The sequence below is a fragment of the Phasianus colchicus genome, chromosome 10, assembly GCF_987193195.1.
Source record: "Phasianus colchicus chromosome 10, bPhaCol1.hap1.1, whole genome shotgun sequence".
NCBI classification, from domain to species: domain Eukaryota; kingdom Metazoa; phylum Chordata; class Aves; order Galliformes; family Phasianidae; genus Phasianus; species Phasianus colchicus.
Window position 1 is genome coordinate 23,439,088 of NC_143445.1, and position 15,107 is coordinate 23,454,194.

Genomic DNA, 15,107 nt, shown 5'->3' on the forward strand with positions numbered 1-15,107 from the left:
TGAACTTTTTCCTAGTAAAGTCACTCTTCTCATTAAGCTACTTCACAGAAATTAAGACCATCTAATTTGAGACCACAGTGCTTGGAAAGCTGCACATACTGAGGACAGCAATACCTGAAACAATGGCAGGAACGTAGGAACCGTTTCTTCAACACTTGTTAATTTGAAGGTACGAAATTAATGCTGCAATGCAACACAAATGCACTGAGAAGAGCCATCAATCATCCTTCTTAACAGGAAGCTTCAGACATTTCTTCACCTAACACAAATATTTATACTTACATTAAGAAAACGAGCACACAAAAAGTCTATTCTCACTTCTTGCAGCAGCCCTACATGGGTGCGCGCTGTGTACGCACGCTTTCACTTCTCTCCCAAGCCACAATACTTGCATGGGCAAATGGTTACAGCTTTAAACACACGCTTTATTGAGGACTATGCTGCACGCACACATGTAAACACACGGTAAGGGTGGTCACTACACAGGGCATTAATCACAACTCTCAATATAAACAAAATGAATGTTCTTAGAACTCAGTGGTACTTCCATACAACACACCTCAGCATTTCCACAACCTCCCCATCTCGCTCAGCAGCAGAAGTCCCCTCCAGCAAAGTCACCGAGTTCACGGCACCATGACCCCAAATGGCCAAGGGCCACGGAGCTGACAGGACAGCTGGCCAAGCAGGCACAAACTGGGGCTCCACATGTACTGAGGAAAGGTGCCTCACTGGCCACGCTTTGGCCTCCGCAGAACACTGAATAGCACTTTGATACCAAAAAAAAAACCAACACATCAGCATCAAGAAAGAGGCACATCCCACTGCCTGCCACTAATGCAAAACACACTCATCTGTGTGCGACTCAACAGACATCTGTGGAGCTCATTCAGCCGAGCTAGGCTGCTGATGTGCATGAAGTTGTGTGTGTTTCTTTACAGGACTTCCTGACTTCTGCACAATTATTATCCTTGTAGGATGTGGGTCTTTATTGCCACTACAAAATTTCTAACAGCAAACACATTCTGACTCGAACGTGATGTCCATGTTAAATTAAATTCTGCATCCAAAATCAAGTTAGGTAAAATAACTCAGTTTGCGTTACGTTATTTGGATCTGTTCTTCCTAACTAAAAAATATTACCTGAAAACAACATTATAAGCAATTTTGACCATTTCCCCTAATCCATCCAGAGTCTCTTTATGCATAGGGTTGTAGCACCTTTTAGCATCAAACTCTTTCATGATAGGAACAGAACTCTGAAGTGCTGTTCCTGGGTACATAGCACTTACGTGATGCCTTACAACTTCAAAGCACTGCACAAACATCAATAATTACCATAGAGAGTAAAAACTGAAAGTACCTATATTAAAAAGATGGAAAAAAATCATGACTACCTGTTTGAAGGGGAAAAAAGCTTAAGCAAGAGAACCTAACTGTAATTATGACATTCTTTATGCTATCAACACATGCTATGCCTGTGCATATTCCCATGCACAAAAAATTATGAACTTCTGCACAGCATCGGAAGAGAGCCAAACCCAACTCCTTCCATACTCTCGCATCGCACTTCCATCCCACTGAGAGGAGCAAGCATTTCCAGGCACTCTCTAACACCACGTTCCCAAGGCATGGCACCACACCAGCCTTTGTTTCTCTGGAGCCAACTCTACGCTCCCCAAGAAACCCAACAACAGTGACAGTATAAGGTCCCAAGTGACTTCAAGAAGATAATAGATCACAGTGCTATTCCATTGGGCCTTAACCAAAGGCAAAGCAAAAGAAATGGCTACAAGAAACCACAGAAAGTTTGCTACTTTGATGCACAGTGCACCACCCGCGTCCTGTGGACAACCCATCAACAGCACATCTCCTCTTCTCTCTGGCCGGCAGGAACAATCTAGGAACAACCGTACTCTCCTCCACAGATGCTCACCAAAGTTCCAAGACGTACAAAAGGGTTTGCAGGACCAAGCCTTAACAAAACACGTTCTGAAACAACCGCTCACACAAATGCACCCAAAGGAAGGCCCCAACCCAACCTCGAGGCGCTGGGCCTCGACGCAGGCTGGCTTGGCACAAGCCGAGGCCCCAAACCAACCCCCCAAGCAGGGATAGCACCCAGCAGCACAGTAGAGCCCTCGGGATACAACCAAGGGCCCCATCCACGCTCAGTGCCACGGGACGCTCAGCCCACAAGGCCCCCAAACCCGCTCCTCCCGACCTGGCTGAGTGCTCAGAAGCAGGTCGCGTGGTCACCCCACAGATCACCCCTCTGATTCGCACCGAACGGAACACGAGGCGGCCGAGCACACCGGAGAGCGCTCGCAACTTAGCTCATAAACTTCTCCGCGACCTCCGCGCCCAACTTCCCGCACCGCTCACGTGCGGCACCCACAGCCACAAACTTTCCTCCCGGGGCCCCGCAGCCCCGGGCCGGACCGCCGCCCCTCCCCCCCTCCCCCAACGTCTGGCCGGGCCCTGCGGACCCCCACGCCGCCCTCCCGGCCCCGTACCTCCGCAGCTCCGCTCGATGCCTTTTTCCCCCTTTTTTTAATCTATTTTTTTCCCTCTCTCTCTCCCCTCTCCCCTCCCCCTCCGCCAGAAGTAAATATGTACGGAGGGGAGCGGGGGGAGGGGAGCGCTCCTCTTTACACAAATCGAGCTAAAAATAGGCGATCCGGCACCCGCCTCGCCACGGCTCCTTTATTTAATTCACCCCCAGCGCCTCATCGTTGCGTTTCTCCCCTAAAACCCCCCCAAAACGCGGCCCGGTGGGGGGAGGGGCGGCCAGCGGCAGCGCGGGTTGGGGGAAGGGACGCGAGGACCACCCCGCACCCCGCAGCCACGCGCACCCCCACGCCGCCCCCGAAGCCCCCCGGATCGGCCCCGAAGCGGCGCCCATCCCCCGGCGCTTACCTGGGCGGCGGCGCTCCCCTTCCCCGGGAGCGGAGGCGCGAGAGGAATCCGCCCGCGTCCGCCTCTCCTCCGCGGTTGTTTTTATACGGCCATAGAGACAGACGGGCACATGTCTGTGTGTGTACACACCGAGAGGTATAATGGCTTTTTTATTATTATTATTATTATTATTATTTTAAGTCCACGGCGAGAGGTAAAAAAAAAAAAATAGTAATAATAAAAAGGGGGGAAAAAAAAAAAACAAAAAACACCACACACACACGGGAGGAGGAGGAGGAGGAAGGAAAAAAAAAAAAAAAAAAAAACCACCACCACGCAGCCACCAAACAGCGCTGTGATATTCAATTATATCCCGAGCCAGCGAGCGGGGGAGGGGAGGGTGGGGAAAGAGGGGGGATTAGAGATTAAGTCCCGAGGAAGGAGGAAAAAAAGTAATATCTGTGTGTGTGTGTGCGCGTGTGATTTAGATTGAGGAGGAATTGAGGCAGAATGTGAAAGCTGTTACTAAGGGAAGGAGCCAAACGGCTCGGAGCAGCCAACGGCTCTCAGACACTCCGCGCCGGGAGAGGGTGCCCAGCCGCACGGAAATGGGCGCGGGGGGAGCGGGGCCGCCGGGAGGGACGGGAGAGCGGGAGGGAGCGGCGGAGCGGGGCCGGCCTGCTGCGGCCGCCCGGCACAACAAACCTGCGGCGGGGCGGGGGGCGGCGGCCGGGCCCCCACCTCCTCCTCCTCCTCCTCCTTCTCCTCCTCCTCCTCCTCCTTCCTCCCTTCCCCTCCGCCCGCTCGCTCCTCGCGCGCCCGCGCGCTCCAGGCAGGCGCAGCGCCGCGCGCGAGGGGAGGAGAGCTGAGGGCCGTGGCGGGAAGGGGAGCGGGGCGGGGAGGCCGGCCGCGGGGTCAGGAGCCCGGGCAGTGCGGCCGCTCGGGCCTCGGCGTTCGTCTGGGAAAGATGTTAATGGCGCCGTGCTCGGCTCCTGTGGCACCAGGAGCCAGGCCTGAGGATCGGCGCCGCTCGACGCCCGTGCCCGTTTTCGTTTTGCTGAATAAAAATAACCCTCCGCGGTGATAACGTCTCCTACCTGCGTGCTGTTCATTTTCAGAATGTGAGGCTGTCTGTAATTTCTGTTGCAGGTTTGTTTATTTTTTTGTTGATCAAAGCCACGTTCATCACCGGGCGGTCCTTTCCATCACACAATGCTTTTGCAACAGCACTTCACGCTCTCGGGCACTGGCCCAGCGCTCATCGGCACTGCAGTGACCGCCAACCGCCACGGGCCCCACTGCAGCACCAGGTCCGGTGCGAGGCTCCACCAACGCGGGGCTGAAATGGACCTCCGCCGGAACAGGACCTCCGTATCAGTGTCTTCCTGCAGAATGCACTTCCACCAGGCCTGACGCAATACGATTGTGGACACACATAGCTTCTTTTTAATATCTTGAAACTGCTGGAGAATCACACTCATCCCAACTCTGGAGCTACAGGCAGATTTCATTACCTGAGCTTCAACTCCCAAGCCGATGGGACTCTTCTGCTCCATGACATCGTGATGAAAGCAGACGGGGTGGGTCTCTGGGCGCAGCATCACCTCACAGTGATCGTTTTTTAGGGTCATGTCCATGGGCTTCTCTTTGTTTTAGAAGAATAGTATTTAAATTTTGCAGAAAGCACGTTGGGTTTTTTTTTTTTTGTTTTTTTTTTGTTTTTTTTCATCACAAAATTGTTTAATTCTGAGAAAACTGTGGGCGTTCAATCCATTTGCTTAAAGAAGACTAAATTGCATGAGGAAACTGAAGTCTCTAGAAAGCTAGGTAGCATGTTTGTAATTGCAAACCGCTCAACCTTTATTTCTGTAATAATTTTGATGGCAAAGTGGACAACTTTCTCTTCTCAGCACTGGTGTGTAGGCTTTAAAGATGCAGGAAGTTTATGAAGTCCAACAGCAGAATTTCAGAGAAGGTTGTTGTCAAGGAAGACATGAGCTGTTTGCTGAAGGTTGGGGAAGAGGTAGCGAGAGACTCACTCGCACCTTCCTGTGTTATCATCTCAGATGTGCCTGTGCTTCTAAAGGATTTTAACCTCTCAGTACTCGGAAGGACTTATTTCCTAGTTAGGAGCAGATAAGGAGTAACAGTGGGTGGAGGAAGGGGGAATGGGAGCATGCACATAACCTGAGGCAGAAGGAAAGCCGATAAGGGACCTCATGTAGAGGACTACCCTGAAGAAGGACGTGGGAGGGGCTGCAAAACATCCACGAGATAGCAACAGGAAATATAAGCCCAGAAACGAGGGAGGGAAAACCCCTCAAGACTGCCTTGTTTGGCCCACAGAAACTGCAAACACTGCCTTCCCATCCATCTGCCGAGCAGCGACAACATGCTGAGCTGAAGTCATCTGGCTGAAGGTTTCTGTGGTCTCCTGTTCACCAAATGTTCAGTCACAACTCCAGCGTGCCAGGCTTTCACTTTCGATTATCACGCACTGAACTTGTGATTACCTGCGTGCATGTTCTGCCCTGCAGAATCTGCAAAGTGCATTCTGGCAGATGTATGCTGCAATAATTTTACCCCTTCCATTTTGTTCCATTTTCTCTTCCTTCACTATGGCCCCAGCTCAGTGAACACCTCACAAGCCCGCACAGGGCATTACTTCGTGCTGCCACTTTCCATGGTTTCGTCACCTCAACTTCTGGGAAGTCTTTTTACAGCCATATTTATAAGGCATATCCTTAAAATAGCTGAAATTACTTGTAACAGTGAGTACTCCGCCTACTAAGCACATACAAGCAAATATTTGCAATAACTGGACCGGTGTTTGCACAGCACCAAGCACACCGCCTGGACTCCATAAATAATAATACTTGGCACTCACAGAGGGGTTTCCATTTTCAAAGCACTTTAGTCATAACCCTTGACACCTATATGGCCTTTTACATCTTTACAAGAATTAATTAATCCTCGCAGTGTCCTGTGAGATAGGTATGTGTTGCAGTAATAACAATAACAACAATTAATAATTCATGCATTCTACTCGAAAATCACTTCAGGGATTAAAATGCGTCTGTAATACTAGGGTTTTTTTTTTATTAACATTTTCCAGCAAATAATAAAACCCATGCTATTGTGTTAAATCTGTATATTATCTGACCATAAATCTTCTACAGACTGGGACGAAGCTAAAGGCCGAGTGAGATGCCAGAACATCAGCAGGAATTAGATTACTGAGTTCAGAAAAGCAAGCTCGAGCCCAGTCCACCACGCAGCTTAGGTGCCAGAATGAAACTTCCCATGTATGGCAGTGCATAAATAAATACGAGCAACCCAGGAATGTTCTTCGTTCATTTTTAGCTCTTGTTTATGCAAAGACTCTCCTGGTTACAGCATGCATTGTATTACCCTCTGCTGCACGAACACAGCCCCAGTGATACGCTCTTACTGGGTGAGAAATGACAGTGACTCAGCAGCACATTGTGCAACAGGGAGACCAGGGACAAGTCTGGCCAATACTGGGGCAAACTTTTCCTCCTAAAAATTACCATACTGCCTTTGATATGCAGGCGAGTGCCAGTTAAACCTGATATTTAAACAAGTGGGGCTGAAATCTTGTTGGCTTTAATAGAAGAAATGAACTGCTCCCACTGCATCTGGCTGTGGGTTTGCTGGCATAAGAGGACGGTGCCTATCAAGGGAAAAGGAAGCTCACCACTTGGAGATCCTTGAAGCAGCCATTAGCCACATGGTCACAGCAAGGCTACATTCATGGCAGAGTTCTAACTCCCATCTCGCATCCTGCAATGGCCAAGCAAATCCAAACTTGTTTTATTATAACAACATTACGAAAAAGGGTGCGGTACTGGCAGCTATCACACACCTCTGAAGTTTCAAGTGAGACATACCTGGCTGCAGCTTGAGATCAAAATGGATTATCTCATGGCACCAGGATGTGGTTGCAAAAATTCAGTGTTTTAAGTGTCATGGCGATTCATAAAACAGTCTACACTATGTGCTACAATTGCTAAATAAAAGTACAAGCACAAAGGGCGCAAAATCTACTAGATATTTACCTTTATCACTATCACATCATATTTTAATATTTCCTGGCAGCACAGGAATGCAGCCAATTTGAAGAGGATTCTTTTTTCTTACCAACACTTAAGCTCCTGCTTTTCTCTCGTTATACCTACGTTGTTCTCCTCCTCCACACGAGCAGAGGACTGGGAGCCAGGACTGTTTGCTCTCTAATCAGAGTCCTGAAAGGCTCCTCATGTGGCCTTCAGCAAGCTGTTTATTATCAGTGCATGAGCTTCCATCTATAAAAAGAGAGGACTAACACAGCTACTAATGATGATGATATTGTTAACACATAATTATCTATCTCACAAGAAAATTGGGAGGGTAAATTAGTGTTTATTATAAAGTATTTTAAAGATGGTGATATTATTTATAGGAGGGCTATACTTTATGTACGAAGGACAGCAATTGTGGAAAACCACCTTCTAATTAGGTTTTGCTGTTGATATCGCCAAAAATATCAATCTGTACTTTCAAAAGTCCTTGACTTTTCTATTTCTTATGTTATAGACATCAGATGTTTTCTTGTAAATAGCTATATCCACATATAGAATACCTTAAGCATTATCTTCTGATATATTAAACATAAAGTGAACTATATGGTATGGCCAAAGCACGCCCTGCAGTACGTTATTAGGCAACTCGCTCCAATGACTGAAGCCACTGCGAAGTCAATAAGAGGTAGGTTGCTTTTTTTCCCCCTTCCACCCTTCCCACCCCACGAGCTGGAATTTCAGCCTAGACGTTCACTGCTCTTCACGTGCTTAACACCTAAAGCACACCCTAGCGTGGTTCAGGCTTTGTTTTATACAGCCCTTTAGCTTTGAAATGGTGCGTGCAGGTACTTATCTCTGATGCATGGCATCAACACGGGTCCAGCGATAAGGATTACGTTGCCTGAGCCTCCTGAATTTCCCCTTTTTTGTCAATTATCTACATTTTGTGGAACATTCCTTTCTTTCAGCTTCATTCTTGAGGACTTGTGATAACGTATCATACTCCTCTGAACCAGTCGTAATCTTCACAACCTCTGATGCACACTGACAACATTAACTGTGAGCCGCTGCAGTAGATTAAGCAGCATATTTCCACAAAACATTTCCAATACAAGACCAAATTTTATGAGCTATGTGAGCATTCTGTGTAACATTTCTAGCAGGTACATAAAACACTCCAGGGTATATACGGAAAGACATCTGACCAGTGCCGTGTGTATTAGAAATAGCTTTCCATCTTTCACAGTGCTAGATGTGTGGCATAACATGAGATCAACAGACAGGGAAGAAAAAAAAAGGACAGAAACAAAACCAAAGCACATGGTGGAAGAATGAACGGAGAATTATTTCCTCAGCTGAGCCAATATTTCCTACAACACGGCTTTCTGTGAGTCAGCGTTTTTGTGCCACAGAACTTAAAATAGCACAAGTGAGATAACAGTAGGCTTGTTGGAAGTAGAAATTTGCAAGGGATACAGAAAGGAAAAAAGAAAACAAGTTTATAACTAAGAAAGTGGAGATGAGCATGGCAGTGATCTGTTGTTAATAAATGACTAACAAATAATCCTAAAAAGATGGTGTTTAGCTGAGATTGTAAGACACGGAAAATTCTAGGGATGTGGGAAGTCCACAGCCTGGAGATTCAGCAGCTCCCTGCCCTTCTTACTGCACTAAGGGCAGAAAGTTCAGCATCACCATTCCTCTCTTCTCCCTTGTGTGTCCTTGTACACAAGCCAGGGTGGTTTCATCCCAGCCCCAGAACCTCCTTTAATTTTGCTTACGTTGCTGAGAAGCCCTGGGCCAGAGCTGGCGGAGAGGAACCTCAGGCGAATTCCTCACTGATTTCACACAGCTCAGGACAGGGCTTAACAAATGTATAGAGGAGGAGGGAGAACATTTCTAGAGGCACAGGGAAGCAGGGGATGGGCTGGCAATTATGCAGATTTGTTGGCTGCATCCCAGCCCTTGGTGGTTCTTCAAGGGCTGTGCCTGCTTTTGAGGCCAAAAATTAGTCTAATGCCTGGATGAAAAGCATCTCTCACCAAGCCCATCAGCTTCCCCATTTGCTTACATAATGCACAGCACACCCAGATAAAAGAATTCCCACTGGGAGCAGGGATCATGTGCCCACTTGCCGTTCTGCACCGCCAGGAATAAGCAACGAACATGCAAAGGGGGGACCCACATCACAGCCTGTACAAAAATGAAGACCATTATTAAAATGAACACAAAAATGAGAACAGCGCTGGAACAGCCCCTGCTTCAGCTGGTCCCACTCATATCTCCATGCGCCCCCAGACTGTACAGCCAGTTCCCTCCATTCCCCCATTTCTGATAGAAACACAACACTCGCTAGCTGAATTGGACCAAGGGCACTTGCAAAGAAGCAACAGTCCCACGCAGATCCATAACATTTGTCTTTTATTCTTCACTTCTTCGTATCAAACCCTAGTGCTGAGCAGGGGCAGCTGCGACAGCTGTGCAATGTAAGCAAAGCTGCAGCATGGATGCTGCCCTGGTTTACACAGCAGGTTATTTTTAAAGTGAAGGGCAAGAGCTCTGTCACTGCAGCATCTCAGCACAGTCAGACTGCTCTGTGCAATCGCATCCTTCCCCCGCATTGTTCGGGATTTTTTATTTTAAAAAGTCCACGAGGACATAAAAAACTTCATTTCCCACATCCTGTCATTAAGCAGCTGTATTCCGAACAATGAATGATGACAAACCAAAGTAACAGTTCTAACCGAAGCAGGATTATACTTGGCATTGCTATTTGTTACGTGCCTTGCTGGACAGCAAGACAAATGCGTTCTTTTGCTACCCTTCCCTGCTGCCAGCGCCGTCCCCTATTAATACATAACTGCACTATTGAAGGGAGCACCACAGCCAGCACTGCTGCTCCTCAAAACAGTTGCAGGATGAGACCCAGAAATCAGTCAAGGTCTGGGCTGAGGGTCTGCAGCACTGGACTGGACCTTTGGTTCATCTTGCTGGCTTCCCACCTCAGGCACTGAGGTGTCAGTACTTGGTGCTGCACCAAAAGAGGTGTCTGGGAGGCACTGCACTGCTGGGCTTACAGGGAACCAGCTGCCCTGTAACCAAAAGCTTGCTCAGGGCATTGCATTAGTCTCTACCAAGTAATGTGGAAGCACAGTGAACCTATGCCTGATTAATTATCACACAGTATTTTCAGAGGTTGAAGTAATATCACACTTTGCTCGTGCATCCACTAAGGTCTCACTACTAATGATGATACATTGCTGTTAAGAGCAATACCATTTAGAAGCTGGAGGTACAAAAATATTCACCGAGGACGCTGCCAACTTTACACAAATTGACGTGAGCATGTAATCACATTACTCTGCACAAACATGGTACTTGCAAACCGAGAGGCTCAGACTGTTTGAGCAGCCAAGCAGGCAGCTCTGGCAGAAGGAAGCTTCCTAGAGATTGCAGCACCTGCACAAAGTGGGAGCACACAGAGCATTGGGCAGCACACATTGCATGGGGTGGCCCCTTCTGCTGGCCCTTTCCTGCAAACTTACATGAATCCCAGCCCCATCGCTCCTGCGCAGTCAGTTCCTTCTGGATCATCTTTCTGTGCAAACACGACATACATTCAGGTCTAGCCGTAGCCAATCTGAAGTCAATGGGATCATTCATGCTCCTAAAACAGAGCACATACTCGACTTGTTTCTTTGACACTGGCCTGGGCTGAAGCTGCACGTGTCTGGGCCCCAGCAATCCTAACATTTGCACGTATTGCACCTCCCAGGAAGTCTGCAGGACTTCTGTAAACATAAATAATGGCAACATTACGGCCGTTTCAAGACTAAGATTGCAAATGGAATTTTCTATTTACTCATCAAATGCATTAGAAAATCCATTAAAGAGAAAATTAAGGACCTAATGACCTGCACCGGCATTCAAACCCAGTGTTTCAGATATGAGCATTGAATATGGTTCAACACAGACATTTCATTTTTCCTATGAATCACTGGAGATGGAAAGAGACATGGTGAGACAGCCCTGCTCACCCTGCAAGCAGATAACCAGCTGAAAAGGAACACCAGTGTGCTGCCAGCACGGGGAGGAATGGCACGGTCTCCCACGGCTGGTATACGTGCATGGATACACACAAGCATGAATGTAGGCAGTGGGAACAAACGGCAGCTCCCATGAGACCCAGTTCATAGCCCTGTCTGTCCTGCGGGTACAGCAGGAGATGAGGATTTCTCCTTCAATGTTATGGGAAGTTATGAATGAAGTTATGAGACCCCAGGTACCCGAGGGACAGGGGCACGTGGGTTCTGATGGGACCAGACCCTAGGGACATGGCACCCAGCATGGCCAGCCTCAGGCTCTGAGCAGTGTACCAAAGACTCCTTCCCACTCTGCCAGCACAGCACTGCAACAAAGGCAGGATGTTTCTAATGGGACCTTTTGTCCCAAATCTCCTTCCAGTAGCCAACAGGAGACAGGCTTCCCCATTTTAGAATTTGCAGCAAGTTGAGTGCCAGTGTTGTTGTATTTGTATATATAAATCTATACATTAACTGCATCTTTGTGCTGCTCCATTTCATTAAACAAGCTGAACAATTCCATAGCTGTTTTTATGCCTCCAGGCACTTGGGTCATCTTTGATTTTTCCTCGTCTTGGAGTTCACGCTTACAATTAATGCCTTTTCTTGTTGGCAGAACCAAGACAGAAAGCAAAACAAAATCCGCCAGCGGCACAGGCAGCCTCACACCTCACCACCAGCCACTTCCTGGCAGCACAACACCCACTCCAGCAGAAAAGCCCTGAACGTCCCTAGATGTTTAGCTTGCTATGATGACGTAGGCCAGGCCAGATCCTTCCTTCCCCTCACTGAGGGGTTTCACTGCTCTTCCTACCCAGCTCTCTTCCTCCGCACCCTAGCAAGGAGGATGTTGCAGCCTTTAATTGAGCTGAAAAGATCTTGACCTTGGGTTCAGCTGGGCAGCTAGGAGCTTGGCACACACCAGATCCCATTGCTTTTAACAAGGGATAGGTTTGTGAGTGAGTAACATATAGCTGCAAAAAAGACTTAGAGCTTTCCAATAAACGCTGTGCCCCCCCCTTCCCTTCACACAGGCACACACAGAACGCATTATTCTAATTCCCTGCTAAGCTCTCTAACTCCTTGTTACATCATATGATACAATCAGCCATTTGGCCCTGAGTCATGTTTCCGTGAAGCAGAGGCAGAACGAAAAGCTTTCAAGGCACTGGGATTGTTTTTGCTTCTGTAATGCTTGAACAATGCTTTATCTTGGGACTGAAGAATATTCCATGAAAACACAGCATTTCTGGATGCCTTTCAGTTCTCGCATCACAAACGCTGGCATCGAGAATAAAATTGTTCCCATATTTGAGCTCAGTACCAAAACATCAAGTTTTTGTTTGTGAAGTTCATAAAAACAAATGTCTATAGGCTTGAATACATTAATCACGGGGAAATGGAAACAGGCGGACAGGACCGTCCACCACCCGCAGCACTTTCTATAAACAATACAATGTTACTGTTTACCGGTGGCCAAACTTAGGCCCAGAGCAAAGAAAGCAACTGAAATGATTGCATGCTCACTCAAAGCTCGAGGCAGTATTAGCGCATGCCTGTGCACTCGTCGGCTCCGGCTTTGTGTGCAGACATGAAACTGTTTCTGTCTGAAGAATATTTATCCAGAAATACACTCCACTATGCTGAACTACGCGTGGAGGAAATCTCATCTGAGGCCTAAAGGGAATGGGCTGTCTGTCCTCATGGCCAAATGGGATCCAGCAAAATCAAGCTCTCTCTCTGCAGTTTGGGACAGCAGATTGCTAACTATGGAGCAGGTTTATTTCGCTGTCCGAGAAAAGGAGCGGTGGAAATGCTTTCAGACCAAGAAATACAGAAAGCAGCAGATGGGCATTTTGGAGTGCTTGTGGAAGACTCAGCCATCCTCTTTCCATTGCGTTTTCTTTTTTTAGAGGCCATCATGAAGCAAGAGAGCAATTTTTGCATTGGTTACAGAGATTACATGACACCAGTTGTAACTGCTGACAGGTTTAAATGTCATCTGAGAACAGGAATGGAGTGAAAGGCTGTGTTTTGAATTTTAATGGGGAGAGGAAGCCAGTAGGATATTGCTGGTTTGGGGCACTCAGGGAGGGAGCAGGAGCTCTGGGTTCTGAAGCAATGCACACAGCCAGCACATGCAAGGTTTTATGGCATTTTTTTTTTCCTCCAGCTAAAATCTTAGGAGAAAAAGGTTGCTTTCCTATGGAAAATCAGTGTCTGTGTAACAATAAATGGCTCCCAGGCCCTACCTCATCCCTCATATGGCAATGGAACATTTTATTCCCATTTGAGAGAGCGCTGCAGGATAGCATGGGACATATGGCCAGGCTGAAGTCCTCCAGCACTGTCCTCTATACCCTCTTAATGACATTTCCAAATCAAAACTATGAACTTTGGGTTGAAAGTCTTTTGCCCCAAATCTTTAGGTTTCAAATTTTAAGCCAAAACACTTGTATGGGAACTGCTGAGTCACGGCCTGAACCTCTGATTGATCACCTGAGGCGAGCACTGAGTCAGCCCTGGGAGCACAGGTGAAGGCAATTCACCTGTGCTGCAGGAAGGGGTGGAGCCTGGCTGCACCTCTCCTGGACCCATTTAAGAGCTGACTGCCAGTGGGGAAGGATCTCTCCCTCTTTGGAAGATCCACTCCACTGGAGTTTCCTGAGTGAGCCCATGACACAGGTGAGCATCCTATTTATTCTCTTTGTCTTGCTGTGCCTAACTCTTTTGCTTATTTCATTATTGTAACATCTTAATATTATTTGATTATATAATATTCCTTTATATAATTTTCATTGACTATACAACACTATATCCTCTAGTCTGGGTTCTGTAGGGCTAACCATCCTCTGCTTGGGGTAGAGGTAATCAGTGTGTCATCTCAAAAAAAATGAATGGCCCCCATTTTACAGCTAAAAAAAATCCTAAGCTTTTTGCTGGTTATTAGTAGATGATAAGTTTTATCTGCCTCCCACCATCTTAGTACTGAGGGGGAAGTTGGAACAGTTTTCTAGGAACTTCTTTAACTGCCAGTGAAAACTCACATTAGAGATAAACTCCTGTATCTGAAAATCAGAAAATAGCTTTTTTTGCAGCTGTCTTATCAAGTAACAGCATATAACTGTGAAGTGCAATTATTGCACATCTACTGAATAGAAAGTTTGTGGAAAATGCAGAAAAGTTTGAGGAGCATTTTGGGCATCCCTAGACATGCAGTGTCTTTGTCTGAGAAAGGAAAAGAAAACTGATGTTTGCCCTCAATGACATAAAAACTGCACCAAATTATCAGGAACAAACACCGGAAGTTATTTTCTCCTCTGTCAGATAGAAGTGACTTCCAGAGCCCGCCGCAGATCAGTGCCATGACCACCCACTCATGTAGGAGCAAACCTGAGCACGGCCAAGCCCTTGCATTGCCAGCACTGACACAGCACCCAGCAGCACACTGCAGCTTGTGCCTGCCCTCCTGCTCCCAGCACCACGGCCCTGATGGCTTCCAGCTGTGTGGCTGTTCTCCAGCCTGCAGAGGTTTTCTCAACCTCAGCTTGGCTGTTTGCCCGCTGCTTCCTCAGCATCACCTCCCATATTCACAGCCCTCTTACTCTCCCTTTGTAGTTTTCAGAACTGTTGTGGCTTTCCCCAAGCTTAGCCATATTCCTTTGAGCCTCTTCACCTTCACCCCAAAACTCAGCACTTAGATCCCTGGACGACAGCTGAGACCCCGGAATACAGTCAGGGATCAGCACACATGACTGCCCTGTTTCTGGCTTTGGTGGCTGAAGATCATAAACATGAGTTAAAGATCTATCTTGGCTGGCGATGATCAGAAGCAGTCAGCTCCTTCATCTGCTCCAAAGAGCCACAGCCTTGTGTGGCTCACCAGAGCAGCCCAGTAAAGAAACCAAGGGATCTCACAGCCCTTAAAAAGCTGTCTCTAGACCCAGTATTACAAATAAATCTGGGGCTTAAATCTTCTAAGTTCAAGAGTATTACTTTTCTGATCTAAGGTCTGCCTTAGAGTTTAGGTTGCACCGAAATGCCA

General features: G+C 47.4%; 1 protein-coding gene across 15 annotated transcripts in view; it reads right to left on the reverse strand.

Annotated features, from left to right (window-relative positions):
- The window catches only part of TBL1XR1 (TBL1X/Y related 1), a 116,646-nt gene that overhangs the window by 88,566 nt on the left and 12,973 nt on the right, over positions 1-15,107 (reverse strand). For 5 of the 15 annotated variants that reach the window (XM_031614651.2, XM_031614652.2, XM_031614650.2 and 2 more), the window contains exon 1: positions 2,920-3,593. The exons of 3 other annotated variants lie outside the window; for them this stretch is intronic. The gene's annotated coding sequence lies outside the window, so the exon portion shown is untranslated. Of the gene's footprint in view, positions 1-2,224; positions 2,450-2,516; positions 2,840-2,919; positions 3,594-15,107 lie in introns of those variants that run through there. 7 more of the 15 variants (XM_090147737.1, XM_090147740.1, XM_031614653.2 and 4 more) reach the window with 3 other exon arrangements.